Source organism: Mesoplodon mirus, assembly GCF_964341445.2.
Source record: "Mesoplodon mirus genome assembly, chromosome: 6".
Classification (NCBI taxonomy): Eukaryota; Metazoa; Chordata; class Mammalia; order Artiodactyla; family Ziphiidae; genus Mesoplodon; species Mesoplodon mirus.
The window spans coordinates 17,559,336-17,583,943 of NC_138982.1; the positions used below are offsets into that span (position 1 = coordinate 17,559,336).

Sequence of the window (24,608 nt, forward strand, 5' to 3'; positions counted from 1 at the left end):
GCTTGTGAAATTAGTCATCCCTGGGATGCATAATTGAGAGGTGTCCTATTACACCCATGGGATTACAGGCTTTATGAATCACTCTGACATGAGAAAAATGTTTGTATAAGGAACACTAGATTTATGTGAAAAGGGTACAAAGACTTTTTAATAACCCTGGCTCTCGGTTTGGGCAGGTCTACAAGGGAGAATTTTTATACATGCAGCCTGAAAATTACATATCGCTGGCAACATTTAAATGTGAAAATACCCTCATGCAGGTAGGTGCTTTTTAACTGAGAATTTACAATGTACATTTTCATTGGTTTCTCCCCTCAGAAACATAAGACTTTAACATGTTGGAAGAGAATGTCTTTAAATCTCAGATCAGTGCATGGCAGACCTTTAAAACTGGAATTACAATTTCCTCAAGCATAGGGACATATGTGGTGTAGAAAAGAAATAATTTTCTTTAAAGAAAAACTAGTAGGATGAGTTGCCCGAGAGTGAATATGAAATGCTCTGCACATCTTTCAGAATGCCACAGCAACTTTCTAAAACTTGGATGGTTAGCTATATTCTACTTGAAATCAGGGGTTTTGTTTTATTAGCCAGAAGTTCTAGAGTTCTAAATTCATTATGGTCAAGACATTATGTATGTGTGTATTTGTCTGTGTGTGTGGTGTTTATAATTTAATTTACATTCACTAAAATTAGTTTTAGTCTATTAAGAAAAAAATTTGAGAACACTGGCGGCTCCTTGTTAGTCAGGAACCACTGGAATTTCACTAAATGATTTTTAGTCTAGTGAGGTGCTTTCTTAAATGAAGTGGCCAATACTGGTGACTTGGAGTTTTGGACCTAAGAAAAGTGTGGTTTGTGGTTAAAAACCCTAAGACTTCTAGTTCTCTAAAAGGTCCTCTTTGGTGCTCCTTTTCTCTCCATCTTACTTTTGAAGTGTTCTAACATATTTACTTTTCAGAAACCGCTTTCATGAAAATATCTGAAGCTCTTTCACATAAATGGAAATGAATCATTGAATAAAATAACTGAGCTGCAATGGGGATTTGAATCCCATCAAATCCAACTCCTTTATAATTCTAGAGAAACAAGACATAGTCCAAAGAAGTTGTATGCAACCAAATTATTGAATATCTAGATTCATGAAAAGTATGTCATTCCTTCTCACCACTGCCCTCTTAACTCTGTTGTATCAAATACTTCTTCCCTGTTCTGGGATAAAATCTTAGGTTGAAAGTATTGCTTTTCCAGCTCCTATTAGATATTAATGATTAGTGTGAGTGAATAGTATAATTTTTCAGCCATTAAAAAGCTTAATGTTTGTTTCTCACAGTTCTGGAGGCTGAGACATCTAGGATCAGGGTGCCAGTCAATTTGGTTCCTGGGTAGGATACTCTTCCTGGCTTGCAGATCGGCACCTTCTTGATGTGTCTACACCTGGCAGAGAGAAAAAAAGAGAGAGCCCGCTCTGTCTCTTCCTCTTCTTGTAAGATCCCCAATCCAAATGAATTAAACGCCTCTCTATGACTTCATTTAACCTTAATACCTCCTAGAAGCCCTGTCTTCAAATAAGCCCCATTGTCACTTTGGGGGTTACTGCTTCAACAGGTGAATTTGTGGGCCTGCTGGGGATGGGAGGCATAATGCAGTTCATATCAATTCCAAAGCTTCACTCTTTTGTCTAATTCATCACTAAAGTTTTGGGAAGGGATCACCTTTGCTCAGGTCTATTTGATTATTCTTCCTGGTTTTTGCATTCCTCTCCCATCACAAAACTGTTCCTTTTATCTGGGGGAGGGGGTACAGATAGAAAAAAAAAAAAGAAGGGGAAGTGGTATCATGTAGTTCTCTCTTAGCTGTCCATGCATGTGGGCAGATCTTCAAAAGTTAGTCATTTTTAGGGTGTCTTTGAGGATTCTTCAAAGACACCTGCCATTATCAAGAGATCCCGCTGCAGACTCCATGTGGCATGATGTCTCCTCTAGTTGACTGTGTATGACACCTTCCTCAGTCCCTGCTTCCAGATGTCCCATAGAGACTCTCCCTGCTGTGTCCCTTGCCCCTCTAATGACCTTCTTATTCCTGCTCCCTTTTCAGATAACTCAAATCCAACTTTCTCTGTGTCCTCAGAAATATCTACCTAGCTTGTGAGAAAGAAACAATAATCCTGTTCCAAGCACTTAAGGAACTCCAATTTATTTTATTATCACACAACTTATTTGAATTATTTCCACAGAACCACAGAAAAATTAGTCACACACAATGAACACTCAGTAAGTGGTAGAGGTGAGATTTGATCTAAAGCAGAAGCACTTCAGAACATACATGCCTAACCGTCCTACCACGCTGAGGGAGCAACCAGGGGTGTTTCTTTCCCTCTAAGTCTGTCCTCACTCTGTCATCTGAGGCAGCTCTAGTCTCAGTTACCTTTCCAGGCATAAGTCAGGAAACCCAACCCAAGGAGCTATGCCACAATTCTAGGCTCTGCAAGGATTCCCTAGGAGCCTGCCTCACCAGATTTGTGTGAAAAGTACCACCTGCTCTCCCTTGTGAGGAAGAGGAGAAAACCAGGATCATAATGTCTCTGAAGAAATTCTCCTTGATGAATTCTCATAGGGTCCACATAGTTTTGCTGAGCTAAAGATCAAGGAAGAAATTTGAGAACCCCTCATTTGTAAATCCTATTCAGATGGCCTAGAACCTCCCATTAGAACATCAGGGTCCTTGGTACCTGACATTTTCAGCTTTGAGGTCTCAGCTGAAACTGCCAAGAGGGGAAACATCCCATTTTAACGTTCTATTTAGCAAATTGCTCAGTATCATACAAACAACTATTGCAAAGCCAGAAAGTTGTCACCTGTCTCGAAACACGTTAAATTATTAAATCTTTTTTATTAGAAAAAAATTTTTTTCAGGGATCAAACCTAAAGGGTAAAATAGCAATGTATGTGGGTATATTCCTGTGGGGTGTTTATGTGTATGTGTTTAATGTCTGCTATCGTTTCTCCCTTTTTCTAATAACAGAAGCCTGATTTTCTTCTAAGGAACTTCTCTGCCCATACCTTGGGCTATGTAATTCAGGCAAGGTTTTCCCACTTCCCATAGTTCTAGGGATGGATATGTGAACTCAGTCCAGCCAATCATCAAATTCTATTTCTCTGACAGCAATAACTGGCTGAGGGATTTACAAGTGACATGATTTAGTTCAGTGAGAACTTCCTTAGACTTATTCTGGAATTTTTGGAAAACAAGTGCTTTATTTATTCTGGGCTTACTAAACTGGTTGAATCTAATTGGTAGTCAATTTTACCACCAATGGAGATGACCTACCTAAGTACGAAGCCAAAACACAGAAAACAGTCCAAAAAGAGAAAAAGAATCATGATAGTGTAATCAGAAACACTAGATCCAGTCATGTCAGATGCAAAAGACCTGAAATTTTCAATTGTATTGAATTAATACATTCATTTATCAATCAACTCGCAGCTAAAAGATCATAATCAAGTATTGTTTTCAACATTAGTGAAAGATAAACAGTTTTCACAGGGGCTATCATTAAGTGTTGATTGATCTTCCTGACCCTCCTGAAATCACATTTCACGTGCAGTTGATTTCCCTATGCCTATGCCCCAGACACCATCAATGCCCTATCTACATCTCTTTGGTAATCTCATTTGTTCAGAACGATTGGCTTCCACCTTCAAGGGCCCAAGACTCTTTGCTTGAGGGTTTCAAGCCATGGAAGATTTTTCTGCTCATTTGTCGATACGTCAGGATTTCTGGGCAGTTTATGCCTCCTGGGAGCAGTCCCCAACAAATGACTGTCAGAAGGTAGTAGACAAATACCCTAGTTCCCTGAGATGACACACAGCCTACCAGAGGTCCCTAGCTAGATTGAGCCACTATACTCACAGAGGTAGCCTGCTCAATAATAAACTATTATTATTGGCTTCCTTTTTTATCCTAATTCACCAGTTGCCACTTCCATATTGGTTTCTTGAGATCACCTCCCAAATAAACTACATGCACTCAGGGTCTATTTGGGGGAAATTCAATCAGAGACACTTTGCCCTGGCTATATGTCCTCCAACACACATACATGTGTAGTGGTGATATTTCATACTATCACCGTACATAGACAGACATCACTACCCTTGGGTTTCAAAAGCACCTCAAGTACCACTTCATCCCTGATCTATCTCACTGGGGCAAGTGAAAGGCAGAGAGGATCTCTTTAGTTGTATCCTTTTCATTTTTGAGGCTCTTAACCACTCTATACATAGGAGGACCTTATCCCAAGACAACATCTTATCCTGTCTCCCATAATTGTCCTAACCTAGACAGACACTGAGACAGAGGAGTGAGACAGGTAGCCCTCTTAGAGAAAGGAATCACAGACTTTATCCTGAATCTCTGAAAATCAGAGACTCTTCCTTCCTACCTAAAGGAAATGGGACAAGAAGAGATTTTCCATACAATTTATCATGCATTCTGGGATAATTATTTTTAATTCTCCAGTTCTTTTTTTTAATTGAGATATAATTGACATGTAACACTGTGTAAGTTTAAGATGTACAATGTGTGGATTTGATACATTTATATATTGTAATATGATTAGCATCATAGCATTATTTAACACATCTTTCACATCGCATAATCATCATTTCCTTTTTTGTAGTGAGAACAATTAAGATCTAGTCTCTTAGCCACTTTGAAATTTATAATACAGTATGGTTGACTATTATCACTATGCTGTGCATTAGATCTCCAGGACTTATTCATCTACTAATTGCAAGTTTGTACCCTTTATATTTTTCAGGCTTTATCCCACTATTAAATTACCAGAAAGCAAGTTACCTAGGTCCTGACTAGATCCTATGATCAATTACATTCTAGGATAATTTTGAAAGTAAAATAAGAAAAAAAGCGAGTGTGATATCATAAGTAAACAACAAATCTCTCTTAAAACTTTGTCTAATATGACTGGTTTCATGGTGGGCCTCTGCTGACATTCATAGGTCATGTCCCATGCTAACATTCATGCCCAGTCCCTGATGTTCTGCTATCTAGATGTCTTGCTGGCTCCCAGGGCCAAAGCTTGTAGCTGTTGAACTCATGGTGCATTTTTTGGCTACAGTGAGGCATGCTATCTCTCTTCCTTCTTGATTCAGTTTCCTCTCAGTTCCTGATGGATATAGAACAGTATGCCATCTCTCCATCTTAAACATAACCTCCTACTTGGCAACCCACCAATCACCTGTGCTCTCAACTCACCGTCCACACTACATGGGACATCAAAGAGGCTCTGAAGTGACCCTAGAAATTCTGTGTCTGACCATGTCACTCTGTCCTCCTAAATGAACCAGGCTGCCCCATGGTGGTGTGGATATCTCACACAGCAATCTCCTCCTTGGTACACAGCTACAAAGAAGGGGAGTAGGGCAAGAATACACTGCCTTTGGTATTACCATCATTTACCAAGCATACTGCCTTTCTCTGGGTCAAAGCTGGAAGAGGAAAGTCTGGATATAGCATCTGACCTCTTGGAAACATTAATATATTTTCCATTTTTACCTTTCTAAATACATGAACTAATAATCTTGGCACTAATAGACTTAAAGTATCCATCTGCTGAAGGAAGATTAGAATTTATTACAAAAGGAAACCATTTATTACATTGAGAATAAAAGGAAGAATGAGATATTCTGCTTCTGATATGCAAATTAGATAATGCAGTAAGAAAAGTGCCTTGTAAGCCAGGACATTGTCTTGAAAAATGATCTCCTAAACTTTTTTCATCTGTTTTCTTCACACTTTTGCATTTCAATAACCAAGCCTGAAGGATCAGAGTTTCCATTCAGTGTAGAGAAAATACCCCTGTCTATTAAGATTTGAGAGGAGATCAGAGACACAAAAGAGGATGAGACAGAGGGGAAAGCTCCCAGCTGATGGCAAAAGAAGGGGAGGTGGGAAGATAACAGAAGAGGAGAGAGAAGAGATATTGATTGACTAGAGAGCAAGACTGTCAGACAAGTCTTGAGCTTTGATCATCCATACCAACCCATGATCTTGCCAGGCAGAAGGGGACCCTGAGATTAAGCTATTCTCATCACCTTTGGTTTCTATGTGGCATAAAAAGGACTTGGACATGATTGAGAATCTGGTATGGAGTTTGGCAGTTGGAATAGCTTGGACAGAGACAGATGGCTTTAAAGAAAGAGCTACAGAACAGACCACCAGATGGAGCCCAAGTGAGCATCACAACTTGACAGCAAAGGGGTCGATAGTACCATCAGGGACTGAGGTGAGGCTGGGCCCCCATTTCTTTATCCCACCCACTGGACTTTTTTTCCAAGCTCTCAGAAAGAACACCCCACCCCAGCTGCAGATTGGTACAAATTGCTAAGTGGATAAGCAGCAACAAGGTAGAAAGAGAACATTGCCCCAGACACAGGGGTGGAGGACATGAGGTGGGGTGGGAGCAGAGGTAGCTGTGTCCAAAGATAGCAATGCTTCCCTCTCTCACCCCTCACCCCAGAAACTTAGTCACCACTTTGGAATAAAAGCAAAGGAGAAGAGGTGACTCAAACTGAGCTTTTCTTTTTTCCAGAAAAACTGAGTATTGATTTACCTAAAGGAATTATATACATTATCTAATTGGGTTAAGTTTTAAATTGGATTGGGTATTTAGTAATTTCTTTTCCCAGTCTCTGGTGGATGAGGGTTATCTTTGCCCATATGAGTTATAGCAAGAATTCAATTTTTGAATCCTATTACATTAGGATTCTCTCTCATATGTATTAGACTCAAAATCCCATCCAATCACTTGCTCCTCCATTTCAACAGCCTAGATAAAGAAATAAAACAGGACACATACTGCAGTAAGTCTAGTTTGGGCTGTTTTTTAGGAATAACGAAATCTGCCTCCAAATCCTCATTAGCTGCTTGATGAGCTGAACCAAGCAATGGGGAAATCTTCACAGTTAAACATTTAGCCTGAGGCCCACAAGGCCAAGTTCTTCTTCTTTTTGTCCTGACAGCCTCCTCTTCCCTTACCCTATTGATATCTTTAAGTAGTGGGCTATATAAACCTTTATAAGACACATAGCACAATCCAATCCCTGTGTTGGAGGAAAGAAAAGAGAGGTACTCATATAGGTCTAATTATATCATATATCCTATTTATCCTTCCTATTAAAGATTCAGTCAATTTTGTCCCCCCAAGTCCTTATAACGAGTGAGGGCATGACATGTACACTAGGTAGCAGTGGCTCCGCTCCCTTCCTCTCCTTTCTGCTTTTTCTTTCAGACATAACCAAGAGTCCTCCCTGAAGATTTTGGTTGCTAGAGCAGTGTGGTAACACGATCCTCTGCTCACTACCTAAGAATATTTGCAGGCAAGTTGCATAAAAGTTGAGTCCTACATGTGATTTTACTTCAGTCGTGAAAGACTCCATGAAGCAAACTTTGTGCACACTTTTTTCCATGCTTCTCAACTGGGGTATGAGTTTTTTCATGTGTGAGAGTGAGCCAGCAAGGGTGAGAAATCACCAACTAACATTTTCCCAAAGAATCAATTATACTTAAAGACTTGAATAAAAATCATTATTAAATTCACATGAATTTATGCTGAAGCAGCACTTCCAAGTAATTTCAAACTTGAAGTGGGCAACTTCAAGCTAAAGTCCCAAGCCATCCCACACTCTCTCCCACCCCCTCCCACCGCCCTCCATTCCTCAGAGACACAGGCTGTGCCCATCCCCTGCCAAACGTGCTCATTTTGTAGAGATTAGAAGCTTTGGATTTCTTTGAATAGGCCCAGACTCAAGAGTGGACATATTTAGGAGTAGAGTTGCTTTAGAGAAATTTTCTACTACTATAGCCCAACAGTGAAGCTGTGTCAGAATTTGGGGCAGCATATTATTGTGTATACACTCAAGACAATCCGACGTGCAGGTTCTTGATACAAATTCTCAGAGGCAGACTTCTTGAATATTTAGATACAAATTATCCATATTCAGTGAGCTAAGCAATACCAATTAGGTTTTGAAAGGAAGAAGATTAGAAATTATACTCATATAAACTATGTTATTATTTGGGCCTGACTCTGTGTGTGTGTGTGTCCATTTTCTACTCCAGAGTGGAGTTTGTTCTTCAAGCTACCGGCTTGGTTAAAAAGCTTTGGAAACATGAGTGCAGCTCCAGTCATAACATTTAGACCTTCATTTCAATCCCATAATAGTTAGCTTAAGTAATGTCTAAATATTTCTTTAAGCCACAATATCCTATTTTCAGCAATGGACTCTAAATCATAATACACTGTATTTGACTATATTCTGACTTGGAATAAGGCCCTGTGTGGAATGGTTGTGAGCTCCTTTGAGATTTGTTAACTACACCAAGGTATAAAGTAAGACTGGCAAAAGGAAATATGTTTGAATCCTTGCTCTGACAGAATAATTTAGAAAAAAAAATGTTATCCGTATGCTCTGCATCTGATCTGGTTCTATCTTCATATCTGCTTCACAATGAGCAGAAGCACCTCTGTGCCTATTAAAAGGCCAAGAGCTATCTTTGAATTTACAATGATGTGCAATTAAGGAGAAGTTATTTCAGTTATCAAAAAAATACAGTAACTCAACTGGTCATAGTTAAGAAAGTGTATAAATTCCAAAGACATTCAAAACATATGGCTTTGGATGCTTCTCCCTTCCCATAATTGATGTGTTAGCTGTTCATGGGTGAAAGTACATACAGCACATCTTAGTAACATCTGTTTCAAGTTAGGGTTAATTGATTTCCATTTGTGTGTGTGTGTGTGTCTCTCTCCCCTTTTTTTTCCCCCCGAAATATATTAGAAGATACAGATCGGGGGAAAAAGTGTATTTGCAGACAAGATGTTCAATTTCTATGCATGCTTTAAAAGAGAAATATACAACAAATAAGAAACTTCCTGGAATTTTTCACTATACCATTACTCAGTTGTGAAAATTTTCTCTGAAATCATAACTGAGACTTAGTGAGTGATTAGTATGTTCTAGTCACTCTGTTAAGTACTTTGCACTCATTATCTTTATTAATCACAACAACAACAACCTCATAGGGTCAGCTTTTTTCATAGACGTGATTTTTGAATGTGAAAATAACTTGCCTAAGGGCAAAACTCTAGCCAAAAGAACAGCCAGGATTCTCACATAAGTGGTTGAAAGTGGTTGATACCAAAGCCTGCCTTGTATAATTGTACTAATGAATTATAAAATGCCATAGTGACCAAGCTATGGCCTTGATAGTGCTGTGTGTGGTGTCTTACACAAGGTACTTACAGGTTTAGAGAAAACTTACAAAACCAGCTGCCACAGTCCAAAGGCCGTCTCACAATATTTGACAACTTACTGGGACTGAATTTTTATTCCAGTAGTCTACGTGACTTTTCACAAGTCTCTAAAGCTCTCAGAATCTGGGTGTCCTAAGGTAAATTGGTTATACCTGGCTGACGTATCCAGTAGGATTGTTACAAAGGTCCAGGGAGTTAATCTGTATTGAAATGTTTTGCATACTCTAAAGGATAATTTTACAAAGTGTTAAGTCAAAAATTTGCTTTCCAGAAATGGTAACAGATGTTCTGAGTGGAAATGGTTCCCGGGCAAATTTGTTTGGGAAACTCGGCATACTGTGGTAAATATCCCCTGTGTAGAGGACATGTGTTGTCTTATTTAGAATCTCTGCCAATTCTTTTCTGGTCATGAGACCTATGCTATTGGGGCATTTCTCCCTCCTCCCAGTACATGGTGCTGGTGGAGTTGCTATTCACCCAGGGAAAACAGCAGGACACACAACCTTCATTTTTAGCCTCTGCAAGAATTGTGGCATAGCAAGGTCTAAGGATGTGAACCCAGAGCTGCTGGCAGCCATACCCTGCATGGTAGAATCAGCCTGCAGTATAGACAACACCATCCAACTGCCTTTTAAGCTACTTCAATTTGGAATTCTGCTTAATATACTGTTCATAGAAATTCACTATGAGAAATACTAGAAAATACTAGCAGATTTCAATGAAACATGGTTTGAAAATTCAAACATATGAAATGGATTTCTGTTTATTAATTTAAGTCATAGTCACCAAGGAGCCACAAAAAATGCTACTTATATACTAATAAATTGTGAAACTAAATAGGATACTTATTGGGCTGGAATTACTTGCAGTGTTGTTGAAGAGAGAAACTAAGCATTAATAAAGAAATTGACAAAGTACTTTAGAATATTCCTTTTAATTTTGATATTCTGAGGATTTTTTCCCCAAAATGCTCTAGCCAAGAGTTCTTTTTTTGATTCTCATGGCAATATTCTCAGAAGATCATTGATATATGACTACCAACTGCATTTTCTGTATATTCAGGGCCTAATAAAATGGTCAGAACTGTGTAAGTCCCCTAAAAATCTATAGTGTTGTTGGTACATTTTTCAGCCATCACATCATGATGATTTTGTTGTCTCAATATGATAATGGATCAAAATGTTTCAGATTCACTTTATAATAATCTATTGGGCAAAAACAAACAGAGAGAGAGAAAGGAAGTTTTCAAAATGTAAATGATGTTCTAAAGGTAAGGCCATAGCAGCTTAACTCTGTGACAATGTAATCTTAAATGTTAAAATATTTTCAAAAATGTAGATATTTGGAATTATGGAGCTTTAGCCTAAGCCTAACTTGGTCTTCATCTAATATCCTAAGTATCAAATTATAGACCTTAATTGGCTGAATCTGCACATTCAGTAAAAAATTATTGAATTAAATGGCATCTTCTGGTGTGAAATCATAGCCCCACTTCCAGGAGAAGCCATGAGTCTCCAAAAACCGTGACATATCTGTTAGCATGTTTTCAATAAGTAACAGAGCATGCTATTTAAAGTGGCTTAAAACATAAGACAACTTATTAATGCACAAAGATTTTATCATTGACCCAGGATCTGTCCATCTTTTCTTTCTAATTCCTTAGCTTCACCTTCAGGCTTATCTCTTCCACATAACTGCAAGTTGGCTATAGTAGCTGTAAATATTGCATCGTCACCCAGAAAGATTACAAAAGTCCATATATTTTCTTTGGGTCTCTTATTAATGAAAATAACAATTTTCCTAGTTGCTTCCAACAGACCTTCCCTTGGCTTGAATTGCATCATGGGACCGTCTTTCCACTGGAAAGATGAATAGTTGTCTTAAACTAACCAATATTTACCTTCCTATGGTAGAGAGAATGGTCTCCTGATATCGCAAAAAAAAAAAAAGTCATGCTTCTGTGTGAGCATGGAAGGATGGAGGAGAGGGACAGCAGTGTTTACCACAAGTCCCTTGAAAATAAAATTTTCTAGTACACAATTTAAAAAAGAAAAGAACAGTTAAAAAGAAGAAAATGTAAATTTAAAATAATCTGAGGAAAATTAAAATAAAATAGATATTACTTTTAAAATTGTCAATAAATAAATAATAGTGCATTTTATATTATGATTGGAAATTATGTTCAGAGAAAACTAGTGGAACCAAAATTAAAAGGAAAAACTTACTTGAAAAAAATAGCCTCCCACAACTAAATTAGGGCAAAAGAGAGCTATATAAATTATTACAATTTTGTTAACGTTCTTTTATCCTGCCCTATGAAATGTCTCCAATTGGCATCTAGACAATATACTTAATCAGGTTCACAGATTGAAGTTTTCTACTACAATTAATTTGACTGCTTTATAAGTAGATTTTTTAATATATGTGTACATATACTCTTTTTTTAAGAGCTGATACTGGTTCTGTAGAAGGAGAGAAGCAGAGCTCAACCTAGATTGCTATTGTTTACAAAAAACATTCTCTACAAGATGGCTTTTATATACACCTGTGAAATATTTATCTCTCTGTAAATGAATGTGTTGGCACTCTGCCCCACAGAATTTAACAAATTTGAAATGTAAGTGTAGAAATTAACCCTTCCTAATCCCTTTCATTAAATCAGATGTTTCTATCATCTGACAAAAAAATGTTTGATCGGGGCTCTAATTATGCTTCCCCATCCTCCCACTAGAGCCTATATTTTGGGGGCAGAAGTTAAAAATGAGTGCCTCCTTTCAGATGTTAGAACACCAGCCAAGCACTTCAGAGAGTAACTCACCCCAAAGGTGAGGATGTGGTTTACTGTGAGCAGAGGCATCAAAGCAGGCCTTGTGCTGCTTGCTCTCTTCTGAATGCTGCCTCCCTCTGCCACTTGAGCTAGACAGTCTTGCCTCCAGGATAGAAAGCACTCTGCTTTCCAGAGCTTCCTCTACCATTACACATGGGTACATTTTCATATGACCTTACAGCTTCTGGGCCTCGTGTAAATTTCCTATTGCTTCAGACTGTCTTTCATCAGCTTTATTGTTATCTAAGTGTCAGGACTAAGGAGATACAGATACCCATGGTATAACTGAAAAGAAGAGTAATCCACACATTCTTTCACTGTTCATTTAATAAGCATTTATTACCTGCCAGGAACTGTGGATAAAGATACCAAACTTATCCCTACACTCAAAGACTGGTCCCTACACTCAAGGAGCTTTCAGCTAGGATGGAAAAAGATTTCCATGAAAATGGAAATCAAAAGAAAGCTGGAGTAGGAATAATAATAACAGAGAAGATAGACCTTAAAATAAAGACTATTACAAGAGACAAGGAAGGACACTACATAATGATCAAGGGATCAATCCAAGAAGATATTACAGTTGTAAATATTTATGCACCCAACATAGGAGCACCTCAATACATGAGGCAAATGCTAATAGCCATAAAAGTGGAAATCAACAGTAACACAATAATAGTGTGGGACTTTTAACACCCCACTTACACAAATGGACAGATCATCCAGACAGAAAATAAACAGGGAAACACAAGCTTTAAATGACACAATAAGCCAAATAGACTTAACGGATATTTATAGGATATTCTACCTGAAAGTGGCAGAATACACTTTCTTCTCAAGTGCTCACGGAACATTCTCCAGGATAGATCACATGTTGGGTCACAAATCAAGCCTCGATAAATTTAAGAATATTGAAATTGTATCAAGCATCTTTTCTGACCACAGTGCTATGAGATTAGAAATCAATTAGAGGAAAAAAAATTGTAAAAAATACAAACACATGCAGGCTAAAGAATATGCTACTAAATAACCAAGAGATCACTGAAGAAATCAAAGAGGAAATCAAAAAATACCTAGAAACAAATGACAACGAAAACACGACAACCCAAAATCTATGGAATGCAACAAAAGCAGTTCTAAGAAGGAAGTTTATAGCAATACAATCCTACCTCAAGAAACAAGAAAAATCTCAAATAAACAACCTAACCTTACACAGAGAGAACAACAAACAAAACACAAAGTTAGTAGAAGGAAAGAAAGCATAGAGATCAGAGCAGAAATAAATGAAAGAGAAACAAAGAAAATAATAGCAAAGATCAAAAAAACTAAAAGCTGGTTCTCTGAGAAGATAAACAAAATCGATAAACCTTTAGCCAGACTCATCAAGAAAGAAAGGGAGAGGACTCAATAAAATAAGAAATGAAAAAAGAGAAGTTACAACTGACACCACAGAAATACAAAGGATCATAAGAGACTACTTCAAGCAACTATATGCCAATAAAATGGACAACCTGGAAGAAATGGACAAATTCTTAGAAAAGCACAACCTTCTGAGACTGAACCAGGAGGAAATAGAAAATATGATCAGACCAATCACAAGCAATGAAATTGAAACTGTGATTAAAAATCTTCCAGCAAACAAAAGCCCAGGACCAGATGGCTTCACAGATGAATTCTATCACACATTTAGAGAAGAGCTAACACCTATACTTCTCAAACTCTTCCAAAAAATTGCAGAGGGAGGAACACCCCCAAACTTGATCAACGAGGCCACCAACACCCTGATACCAAAACCAGACAAAGATATCACAAAAAAGTAAAATTACAGACCAATATCACTGATGAACATAGACGCAAAAATCCTCAACAAAATACTAGCAAACCTAATCCAACAACACATTAAACGGATCATACACCATGATCAAGTGGGATTTATACTGGGGATGCAAGGATTCTTCAATATATGCAAATCAATCAATGTGATACACCATATTAACAAATTGAAGAATAAAAACCATATGATTATCTCAATAGATTCAGAAAAAGCTTTTGACAAAATTCAACACCCACTTACAATAAAAACTCTCCAGAAAATGGGCACAGAGGGAACCTACCTTAACATAATAATGGCCATATATGACAAACCCACAGCAAACATTATTCTGAATGGTGAAAAACTGAAAGCATTTCCTCTAAAATCAGGAACAAGACAAGGGTGTCCACTCTTGCCACCATTATTCAACATAGTCTTGGAAGTCCTAGCCATGGCAATTAGAGAAGAAAAAGAAATAAAAGGAATCCAAATTGTAAAAGAAGTAAAACTGTCACTGTTTGCAGATGACATAATACTATACATAGAAAGTCCTAAAGATGCCAGCAAAAAACTGCTAGAGTTAATCAATGAATTTAACAAAGTTGCAGGATACAAAATTAATACACAGAAATCTCTTGCATACCTATACACTAACAATGAAAGACCAGAAAGAGAAATTAAGGAAACAATCCCATTTACCATTACAACAAAAAGAATAAAATACCTAGGAATAAACTTACCTAAGGAGGCAAAAGACCAGGACACAGAAAACTATAAGACACTGATGAAAGAAATCAAAGACAACACTAACAGATGGAGAGATATACCATGTTCTTGGTTTGGAAGAATCAATATTGTGAAAAAGACTCTATTACCCAAAGCAATCTACAGAGTCAATGCAATGCCTATCAAATTACCAATGGAATTTTTCACAGAACTAGAACAAAATATTTTACAATTTGTATGGAAACACAAAAAACCCCAAATAGCGAAAGCAATCTTGAGAAAGAAAAACAGAACTGGAGGAATCAGGCTCCCTGGCTTCAGACTATACTACAAAGCTACAGTAATCAAGACAATATGGTACTGGCACAAAACAGAAACATAGATCAGTGGAACTGGATAGAAAGCCCAGAGATAAACCCATGCACTTATGGTCACCTAATATATGACAAAGGAGGCAAGAATACACAATGGAGAAAAGACGGTCTTTTCAATAAGTGGTCTGGGAAAACTGGACAGCTACATGTAAAAGAATGAAATTGGAACACTCCGTAACATCATACACAATAATAAACTCAAAATGGATTAAAGACCTGAATTTAAGGCACTATAAAGCTTAGAGGAAAACATAGGCAGAACACACTTTGACAAAAATTGCAGCAGGATCTTTGTTGACCCACCTCCTAGAGTAATGAAAATAAAAACAAAAATAAACAAATGGGACCTAATTAAACTTAAAAGCTTTTGTGCAGCAAAGGAAACCATAAAGGAGACAAAAAGACAACCCTCAGAATGGGGGAAAATATTTTCAAATGAAGCAACTGATAACGGATTAGTCTCCAATTTATACAAGCAGCTCATGCAGCTCAATATCAAAAAAACAAACAACCCAATCCAAAACTGGGCAGAAGACCTAAATAGACATTTCTCCAAAGAAGACATGCAGATGGCCAAAAAACACATGAAAAGATGCTCAACATCACTAATTATTAGAGTAATGCAAATCAAAACTACAATGAGGTATCACCTCACACTGGTCAGAATGGCCATTACCAAAAAATGTACAAACAATAAATGCTAGAGAGGGTGTGGAGAAAAGGGAAGCCTCATGCACTGTTGGTTGGAGCGTAAATTGATGCAGCCACTATGGAGAACAGTATAGAGGTTCCTTATAAACTAAACATAGAACTACCATATGATCCAGCAATCCCACTACTGGGCATATACCCAGAGAAAACCATAATTCAAAAAGACACATGCACCCCAATGTTCACTGCAGCACTATTTACAATAGCCAGGACATGGAAGCAACCTAAATGTCCATCAACAGAGGAATGGATAAAGAAGATCTGGTACATATATACAATGGAATATTACTTGGCCATAAAAAGGAATGAAATTGGGTCACTTGTAGAGATGTGGTTGGACCTAGAGAATGTCATACAGAGTGAAGTAAGAAAGAGCAAAACAAATATTGTATATTAACACATATATGTGGAATCTAGAAAAATGGTATAGATGATCCTATTTGCCAAGCAGAAATAGAGACACAGACATAGAGAACAAACGTATGGATACCAAGGGGGTAGGAGGGGAGAGTGGGAGAAATTGGGAGATTGGGATTGACACATATACACTATTGATACTATGTATATAATAGATAGCTAATGAGAACATACTGTATAGCACAGGGGACTCTACTTAATACACTGTGGTGAACTGAATGGGAAGAAAGTCCAAAAGGGAGGGGATATATGTATATGTATGGCTAATTCATTTTACTGTACAGTAGAAACTAACACAACATAGTAAAGTAACTATACTCCAATAAAAATTAATTAAAAATAAAATAAAAAAGCTTTCAGCTAGAGAGAAAGAGATAAAATGATAAAAATCAATAAGTTGAGGGCTTCCCTGGTGGCGCAGTGGTTGAGAGTCCGCCTGCCGATGCAGGGGACACGGGTTCATGCCCTGGTCCGGGAAGATCCCACATGCCGCGGAGTGGCTAGGCCGGTGAGCCACAGCCGCTGAGCCTGGGCGTCCGGAGCCTGTGCTCCACAACGGGAGAGGCCACAGCAGTGAGAGGCCCGCATACCAAAAAAATAATAATAATAATAAGTTGAGGAAGATTAAGAAGTGACAGGAAAGATGTACAATGTACAAGTAGGCTACCAAGGAGGAACACTTCCTGAGGGATTCAGAAAAAAAAAAATGTAGAGGGATGATATTTTGTTCATATAAATAGATTCACTCTATTCCACCATTACAAAATGAATGCATTCTCTTAGCAAGTGGATAACTCCATGTCTCCAAATAATCACCAAGTAGACTTAATACTGGATTTACCCAGTCCTGCTTGGTGGCATAGGTTTAAATTTCACCTTCTCTCAAAACAATATTTATAGTCACTAATTTTACAATATGTTCTTCTGAAAGATGATAAAGTATGGCAATCATTATTGAAAATATTCACTGTCATTATTTGTTTAACAAACAGAGACAGCAACCTAAGCTTAAGCTCAGTACGTGCATGAGATTGCCCACTGGGATCCTTAAAATCTTACAAGAAATAGACTTGGAATCTGTACACCATGTCACCAGGCGATGAATTGAAAGGTATGTTGTTTAAGTTCTGTTTACTCTGCAGGCACTTTTTTGACTCACTGCTTAGAAGTAACTATAAAAACTCCTCATGAGCTAAGATAGTTTAAGTTGTCAACTTCACGAAAGAGGCCATAATCCATGGATCATTGACCAGACAGATAGTGAGAGGTAGCCTGTCATATCAAAGCTTAGTAATAATGTTGATTGTAGCTTGGTAAACTGGAGGATGAGCTAAAAATCCTTCAGTATTCTCCAAGGGGCTTCTCAACTGGAAAGAGCAATTCAGTCAGTTACTCAATATTTATCCCAGGTTCTCACAAATCCTTTCCAGCACTGTGCTTGTCTAGACTAAAAACTCAATTAGTTCCTTCAGGCCCCCAAACTTAACAAGCCTTCAGCTCTAAAATGTCCAGTCTCAGTCACTGCCAGGCACAAATAATGTGATTAATCCTTCCTAACTGAAGGTCTTTGCTGCTTCTGCTTTTTCTGAAAACTTCCATAGACTCATCAGCAGGGACCTGAATGACATAATATTTTTCCACATTGGTATCTCTCATTCGTACTTGTGATAGCTGAAGGGGAAAAAAAATTCACATAATGCAAAGAGATGAATGACCTCATAAACAACGCCTGGGACTTTGACTTACCCATCTCCTAGTGTAGATTCTAAAAGTGCTGATCATGAGAGAATATGCTTCAAGTGAGAGGGTTCTAGGAAGACCTAAATAAGTCACGGTGGCCAAGTCAATATGGAGTTCAATTTACTATTTAAGGAATAGCACCCTGGAGGATTAAGGACTTGCCCATTTCTTAGCCATCCATCACACAACCAAGAGTCATGTGGTGTTCCTGGAATAAGGTTGACCCTAAAAGAAAAAAATACCTTGCAGAATACTCCAATTAGATTCCTTTAACCCTTGAACAACTCAGCCACCCAGAACCTTTGTATTCATTCAAGACTGACTAAATAATATTGGGGGTTCAGTGAAAAATGAAAATGCAGGGCCCTTTCTTCAAAATGTATTGAGAGGGCTTCCCTGGTGGCGTAGTGATTAAGAATCCGCCTGCCAATGCAGGGGACACGGGTTCAAGCCCTGGTCCGGGAAGATCCCACATGCGGCAGAGCAACTAAGCCCCTGTGCCACAACTACTGAGCCTGCACTCTAGAGACCCCAAGCCACAACTACTGAGCCCACATGCCACAACTACTACCTGAGTGCCTAGAGCCTGTGCTCCGCAACAAGAGAAGCCACCACAGTGAGAAGCCCGTGCACCGCAATGAAGAGTAGCCCCTGCTCACCTCAACTAGAGAAAGCCCACGTGCAGCAACGAAGACCCAAAGCACCCAATAAATAAATAAAAATAAAAACAAAAAGTATTGAGAAATGGAAGATGGTGACAGCAGAGAATTAAAGCAACAGTGGGTCCTTCTCAGTCCTGCACTTAGGAAGTCAGCCTCATAGTCACTGCCCACGGGGCATTATGCATGATACAGAGGACAGAAATAGGAATAAGAAATAATTTTGCCTTCAAGGAGCTTGCAGTCTAGTAGGGGAGATAAGACATTTACAAAATCCATAAGTCAAGGATGGATAATTACATTAAAAATGTTCAATAGTCAGGTTAGAAGAAGGAATGGAGGAGCAGGTCTGCTTTTGCTACCTGGGAAGGGTGTTCCACCTAGGTACAATTCCCTCTCTCATGTTACTCAGTGGTCACGCTGGTCTTCTTCAGAAAGTTCTTCAACGCATATGAAAATTCTGTTCCTTCTGACTGAGCAGATTTCCACCTAATCTTTACTTAGCTAATCCTGCCTGTACTTTGGATCTCACAGTATTACTAACTGAGGGACCCCCAAATTTAAATTGGGTCTCTTTGATTTGCTCTTATGGCTCTCTGGATCTTTCCCTCCAAGTGTATTTTTTTTTTTTTTTTTTTTTTTTTTTTTGCTGTACGCGGGCCTCTCACCGTTGTGGCCTCTCCCGTTGCGGAGCACAGGCTCCGGACACACAGGCTCAGCGGCCATGGCTCACGGGCCCAGCCGCTCCGCGGCATATGGGATCCTCCCAGACCGGGGCACGAACCCGTATCCCCTGCATCGGCAGGCGGACTCTCAACCACTGCGCCACCAGGGAGGCCCCAAGTGTATTTTTTTAATAAACATTTAGTTTTATATTTAATTTGGTGATTTTGGTTTTATTTACTGTAAGCTCTGTAAGTGCAGGGACAATTCTTCAGTTGTTCACTGCCATCTTTCCACTTCCTAGCTTGGAGCCAGGGACATGGTGACACTTAGAAGGGATCTGTTAAGTAAATACCTATTAAATATAAATCCTGACAGAGGTGGATGTAGGGGATAGGAAGCTGAGAGGGAGATAACATAAATAAAAAGATTGAACAAACCTACAAGTTATAATTGGAAAATAATAAAGTGGGGTTTGATTCGTGGTAAGAAATAGAAGTAATCAACGTGCTTGAGGAGATGAATGGGATCCCGTTGTAGAAATTCATGAGACCCTAACTGAAGAGTTTATATGTAAGAGTAGAAAACGGGGAAGGGCTGAAGGTTATTGTTGGATTTTTTTTTAACCCAATACCTCTTTTTTTAAGCAGAATATAAGAAAATACAAAATAGAGTAGTATTTTAACAAAAGTGCTTCTAAGCAAGTTAAGGGTTTTTTTGGAACTGTTGATGGTCTAAAGAGCAGATTCAAAGAAAGTTAAGGCATGAATTTGAACAAAGGGAAAGGATTTGAGGAGGATACATGGAAACAAATATGAAGGCAAGAAAAAAACACAACATTTTGTTAATAGAGTGATTGAATTTAGTCATTTAACTTATCAATCTTGGGAAACACTTTTTAAATCATCCATTCTCCTTTTTTCTAATCCCTTGTTGAATTAATAGAGAAACTATTAACTACAGTACATTTGCCTAAAATAAGGAACTTAAGTTGAGAAACATGTGTAACTTCAGTCTACACTAACCACATACAAAGTTTCATTTTCAGTCATTTTAACTTACAGAACTACAGAGAGACTGAATCTTCAACACTGTTGCTTTTCTCAGAGTGATTCTTAAATGGATTGTGAAAAAAAATGCATCCACTAGAATTCATATTATTCAGAAGCATCTGAAGATGTTCTGAAATTTAAGTGTTAAAAGTGAAAAAAAAAATCTTCCCCCCAAATTCAGGACCTAACAAAAAAAAATTACAAAAATAAAATGTATCCATCCTTGGAAAAGACTTTTTATGTAAATTAGATTATGAAACAGAAACCAAATAAACCATTTATAACATACACAAAGAATGTTGCCTATTCAATCAGTATTTATCAAACATGTTTATTAAAGTGCTTTTAAATGTTGATGTAAGGCAAAAGTGCAACCACATACCTGTAGTAAAAGAAAACGAAACGCTAGATTAAAGTAGAAGAGAAACTATATCTCTGCACTCTCCATGATAGGCTGGTCATGGCACATCTTGACATATTGCTACTGAACATAGCATGTGAAGTTGGATGATAGTGAAAGAATTGTTGAAATTTAATGATTGCAACACATGCTTTAAAACTCAAAGCTTCTATTACTAGGTTTATGACTCAGATGTCATTCCTAATAGGGTTATTTTCTGTTGCTATTCAGCTTTTAAACTCCTACTAGTTAATCTATGAAGATGAATCATAGCCTGCTTTGTTCCTTCATCCATTTTGAGACTTTTTTTTCCCAACTACCCAAATTATTAATCAAGCCAATGAATATTAGTAATTATTCACTCATGATTTCAACATGCATTCATTGTCTATAATGTACGAGGAACTGTGCCAAGTGCTGATGATACAAAGAATAATAAGATAATGTACCCCCAAAATAGTAATTTTCAGTGTTCTACCTTTTACTTTGTTAATTGTCAAGGAGAATACTGAACATACATATGGTTGGTCTCACTATGTAAAGTAACAGTGATACAAAACTATTTTGTTTCTCACACCAAGAAGTTCATAGATTCTATTCCTGAGGTTTGAATAAAGCAAAATATGCACCACAGGTAATGTAAACAATATTCCTGGGTATCTTTTCATAGCTCTGGAGGGAAAAGATTGGCTTTGCTGCAAGCTAGTGAGGAGAGAGAGGAAGAATAAACCTCCTTCTGCAAAGAGATTCTCTGTCTGTCTTAGTAATTGCCTTGCATTCACTTTTTTATACTTAATTTTTGTTATTTATATAAAAAATCATTGTAAAATGTTCCTAAATTTCCCCCTCATTTTCTTTTTTTTCTCTCTTTTTTTTCTTTTTTTTTTTTTCTCTTGTAAATCCCCCTCATTTTCTGATAAAAGCATTGAGGCACAGAAAGCATATGGTCTGTTTGACCTTAGAATAATTATTCATGGTTAGGTAAAGGAGAAAGTCCATTGAAAGGGATTTCATTGTGTGCGAGGAGTAAGCACTCACAAATTGTAGCTGGCACAAACAATAGTACCATCAAACTGTAGACAAGGTGAGACAATTTAGTTTTTGACTGCCTAGTCCATGGTTTGACTACTGTTTCCCACATCTTGAAGGAGCACACAGGGTTTTTAAGCAGTAATGTTAGCAGCTTCCCTGACTTGATAAAAAATTGTGGAAGAAAAACAAAATCAAGTGAAACAAAGCAATATTTATCAATATAAATCAAAATGAAAGTTAGCTCTCTTTTCATTTTCTATTGTTTTATGGGCATATTCATATTTATTTCGCCTTCACAAGTTATGTCAGAAATTGAAGAAGCTCAGGCCCCACTTTGTACTTACGCTGATGTTATAAATAGGTGGAAGAGACAAAACTCTGCTCTGTAATCCAAAAAGTTGCCAACATCAAATATGCCTGTGTGATATCGGATGTCCTTCAACGATCTTAAGCGTTTACATACTGCTTAAATTTTCTGTTACTTTAAGGACTTGGTTTGGGGAGGTTTCTGTTTGTTTTGATTGTTTGGGTTATGTTTTTTGCTTTTGTTTTTGTTTTGTGTTTAGTTCTTCATCTATAAAGTGAGTCACAACTTCCTAAGAGAAGAAGATTACATTGTTAACGTTTAAAAAGAACACTAAAGTACCCTGCTCACCTCCATGGAAGTCTTAACAGTGTGGTAAACAGGGAATGGATTAGGGGAAGGTCAGAAATGCATAAGGACGTGCTTTGAGTGTCACATTGTGAGACTGTTGCAAAAATGAACCCTCCCTGCATAGGCTAACCTGAGACATTGCAAGGTTGCTGAAAGTGCCCCCAAAGAAAGCAAAGATGTCAAACATGCAGTGAACAAGAGCTGAGGCTGGGGGGTTGGACCTGAGTGCTAGTATTGATTCAGCTGTAACCATCTAGAACACAAATTTTCAAAATGGAGCAAGTATTCCTGGATAAACATTTTAGCATAGACTGCTGGGCCTCATCTACAGAGTCTCTTATTCAGCAGGTCTGGTGAGTCCCAAGAATTTCTAATGGATCTTCTAGTGATGCCAGTGCTTCTGACGAGACCATTGAAAGAGGGGTATGAATGAAATCCAGGACCACATAAGGAAAGTAAACGTGAGAAGCTACCGCAATAGAAAGTGACAGAGCTTGCAAGAGACAGAGAGATGTGCTGTCCGGAGCATTCAATTTGGAAAGAAAATAACAACAACGACGGCAGTAGTAGTAGTACTACTAGTAGTAGTAGTAACAGTAGTACTAGTAGTACTAGTAGTAGTAGTAACAGTAGTAGCAGCAGTAGTAGTAGTACTAGTAGTAGTAGTAACAGTAGTAACGGTAGTAGTAGTAGTAGTAGTAGTAGTAGTAGTAGTAACAGTAGTAACAGTAGTAGTAGTAGTAGTAGTAGTAGTAACAGTAGTAGTAGTAGTACTAGTAGTAGTAACAGTAGTAACAGTAGTAGTAGTAGTAGTACTACTAGTAGTAGTAACAGTAGTAACAGTAGTAGTAGTAGTAGTAGTAGTAGTAGTAGTAAAACTAAGACGCTCACACATCACAATGAAGATCCTACATGCTGCAACTAAGACCCAGCACAGCCTAAATAAATAAATAAATAAATAAAATTTTTAAAGATACACAGTTAAAAAAAAAAAAAGCTGTTCTAGCTAAAACTAAAAGAATATGAGCCTGATTCATCCTGTTTGCTTCTTGAACTTAAAGATCTCTTAGGGTCCTTCAGTATAATATTGAGATTGTAAATACTCCAAATACAAACTTGATTATCACTTTATTAAATTTAGTCTGTATATTTTGTTAGCAGAAAACTGAAGTTCATGGAGAAAATTAGAAAATGGTAATGGGAAAACCACAGTGAAACATCTCAAGACGTAGTATTTAAAAATAATTACATGCACTTAGGAATTTATAGGTAGGCTGCCACCTGCTAATGGAAGCTCAGGAACAACTAATAAATGTCTTGGGCAATGAGCACCTTGCTGTAATTTGTCTCCAATGGCTAGGATGCAAGGAAAACATAACCAGCATTTATTGGGTGTCTACTTTGTTCTATGATCTCTTCTAGGTACTCTTTGGATGCTTTTCTCATATATCCTTACAACCACTCTGTAAGATGGTATCACTTAATCATTTTACAGCTGAGAAATATGAGACTCAGAAAAATTAGGAAATTTGCCCAATGTCACATAAGGTCTGTCTTACTCTGATGGCCATTTTGTGTTTTATTTTATCACTGGCTTCCTCTCAGCTGGAGAATTGAGAACATTGAGAAGTTTGTCTCTACATTAAACCCCTCCCTGGTTGTACTTTCCTATGTGAAAGTAAAGTTACCAATTTCCCCTTTTTCTTACAGTCAAATACCACAGTCACTAACGTCCTAGAAAACAGACTATCCGTTTAGTTATTTCACCAAAATACTCTGGAGAAAGTGGGGTAAAATGCAAAGAGCAGAAGTTTTAGGGGCCAACTAACTTAGATTTAAATCCTGGTTTTCTTTTGTCATTCTGCTTTTCTGGGTAACACACCAGGGTGAGGTAAATTATATTTAATTTATATGAGAATCAGACCGATGGGACACAACTAAGAATTAAATGACAGAAACATAATTCCTGCCATAATGCAGATGTTACAGAAATATTAATTTCTTCTACTTTTCTCTGAGTAATGTTATAAGCCAAAACACTAAGCAAATGTTTTTACTACTTGTTACAGACTCTCTTGTTTTTCTCAGCAACCCCTTATCTTAACTCTTTTACTTTTGTTTCCTGTACCACTGGACTCTTCCGCTTTGCAAGGCTGCTAATCTTTTACTGAACAAAAAATGCCTTTTGTCTCATTACCTCCTTAGGGA

General features: G+C 37.7%; 1 long non-coding RNA gene across 1 annotated transcript in view; it reads left to right on the forward strand.

Annotated features, from left to right (window-relative positions):
* The first annotated feature begins 173 nt into the window (after nucleotides 1–173).
* Nucleotides 174–24,608, forward strand: part of LOC309806271 — a 71,112-nt gene continuing 46,677 nt past the window's right edge. The window contains exons 1-2 of the long non-coding RNA XR_014294362.1: nucleotides 174–260; nucleotides 17,192–17,310. This is a non-coding gene — a long non-coding RNA (uncharacterized lncRNA). The remainder of the gene's footprint in view (nucleotides 261–17,191; nucleotides 17,311–24,608) is intronic.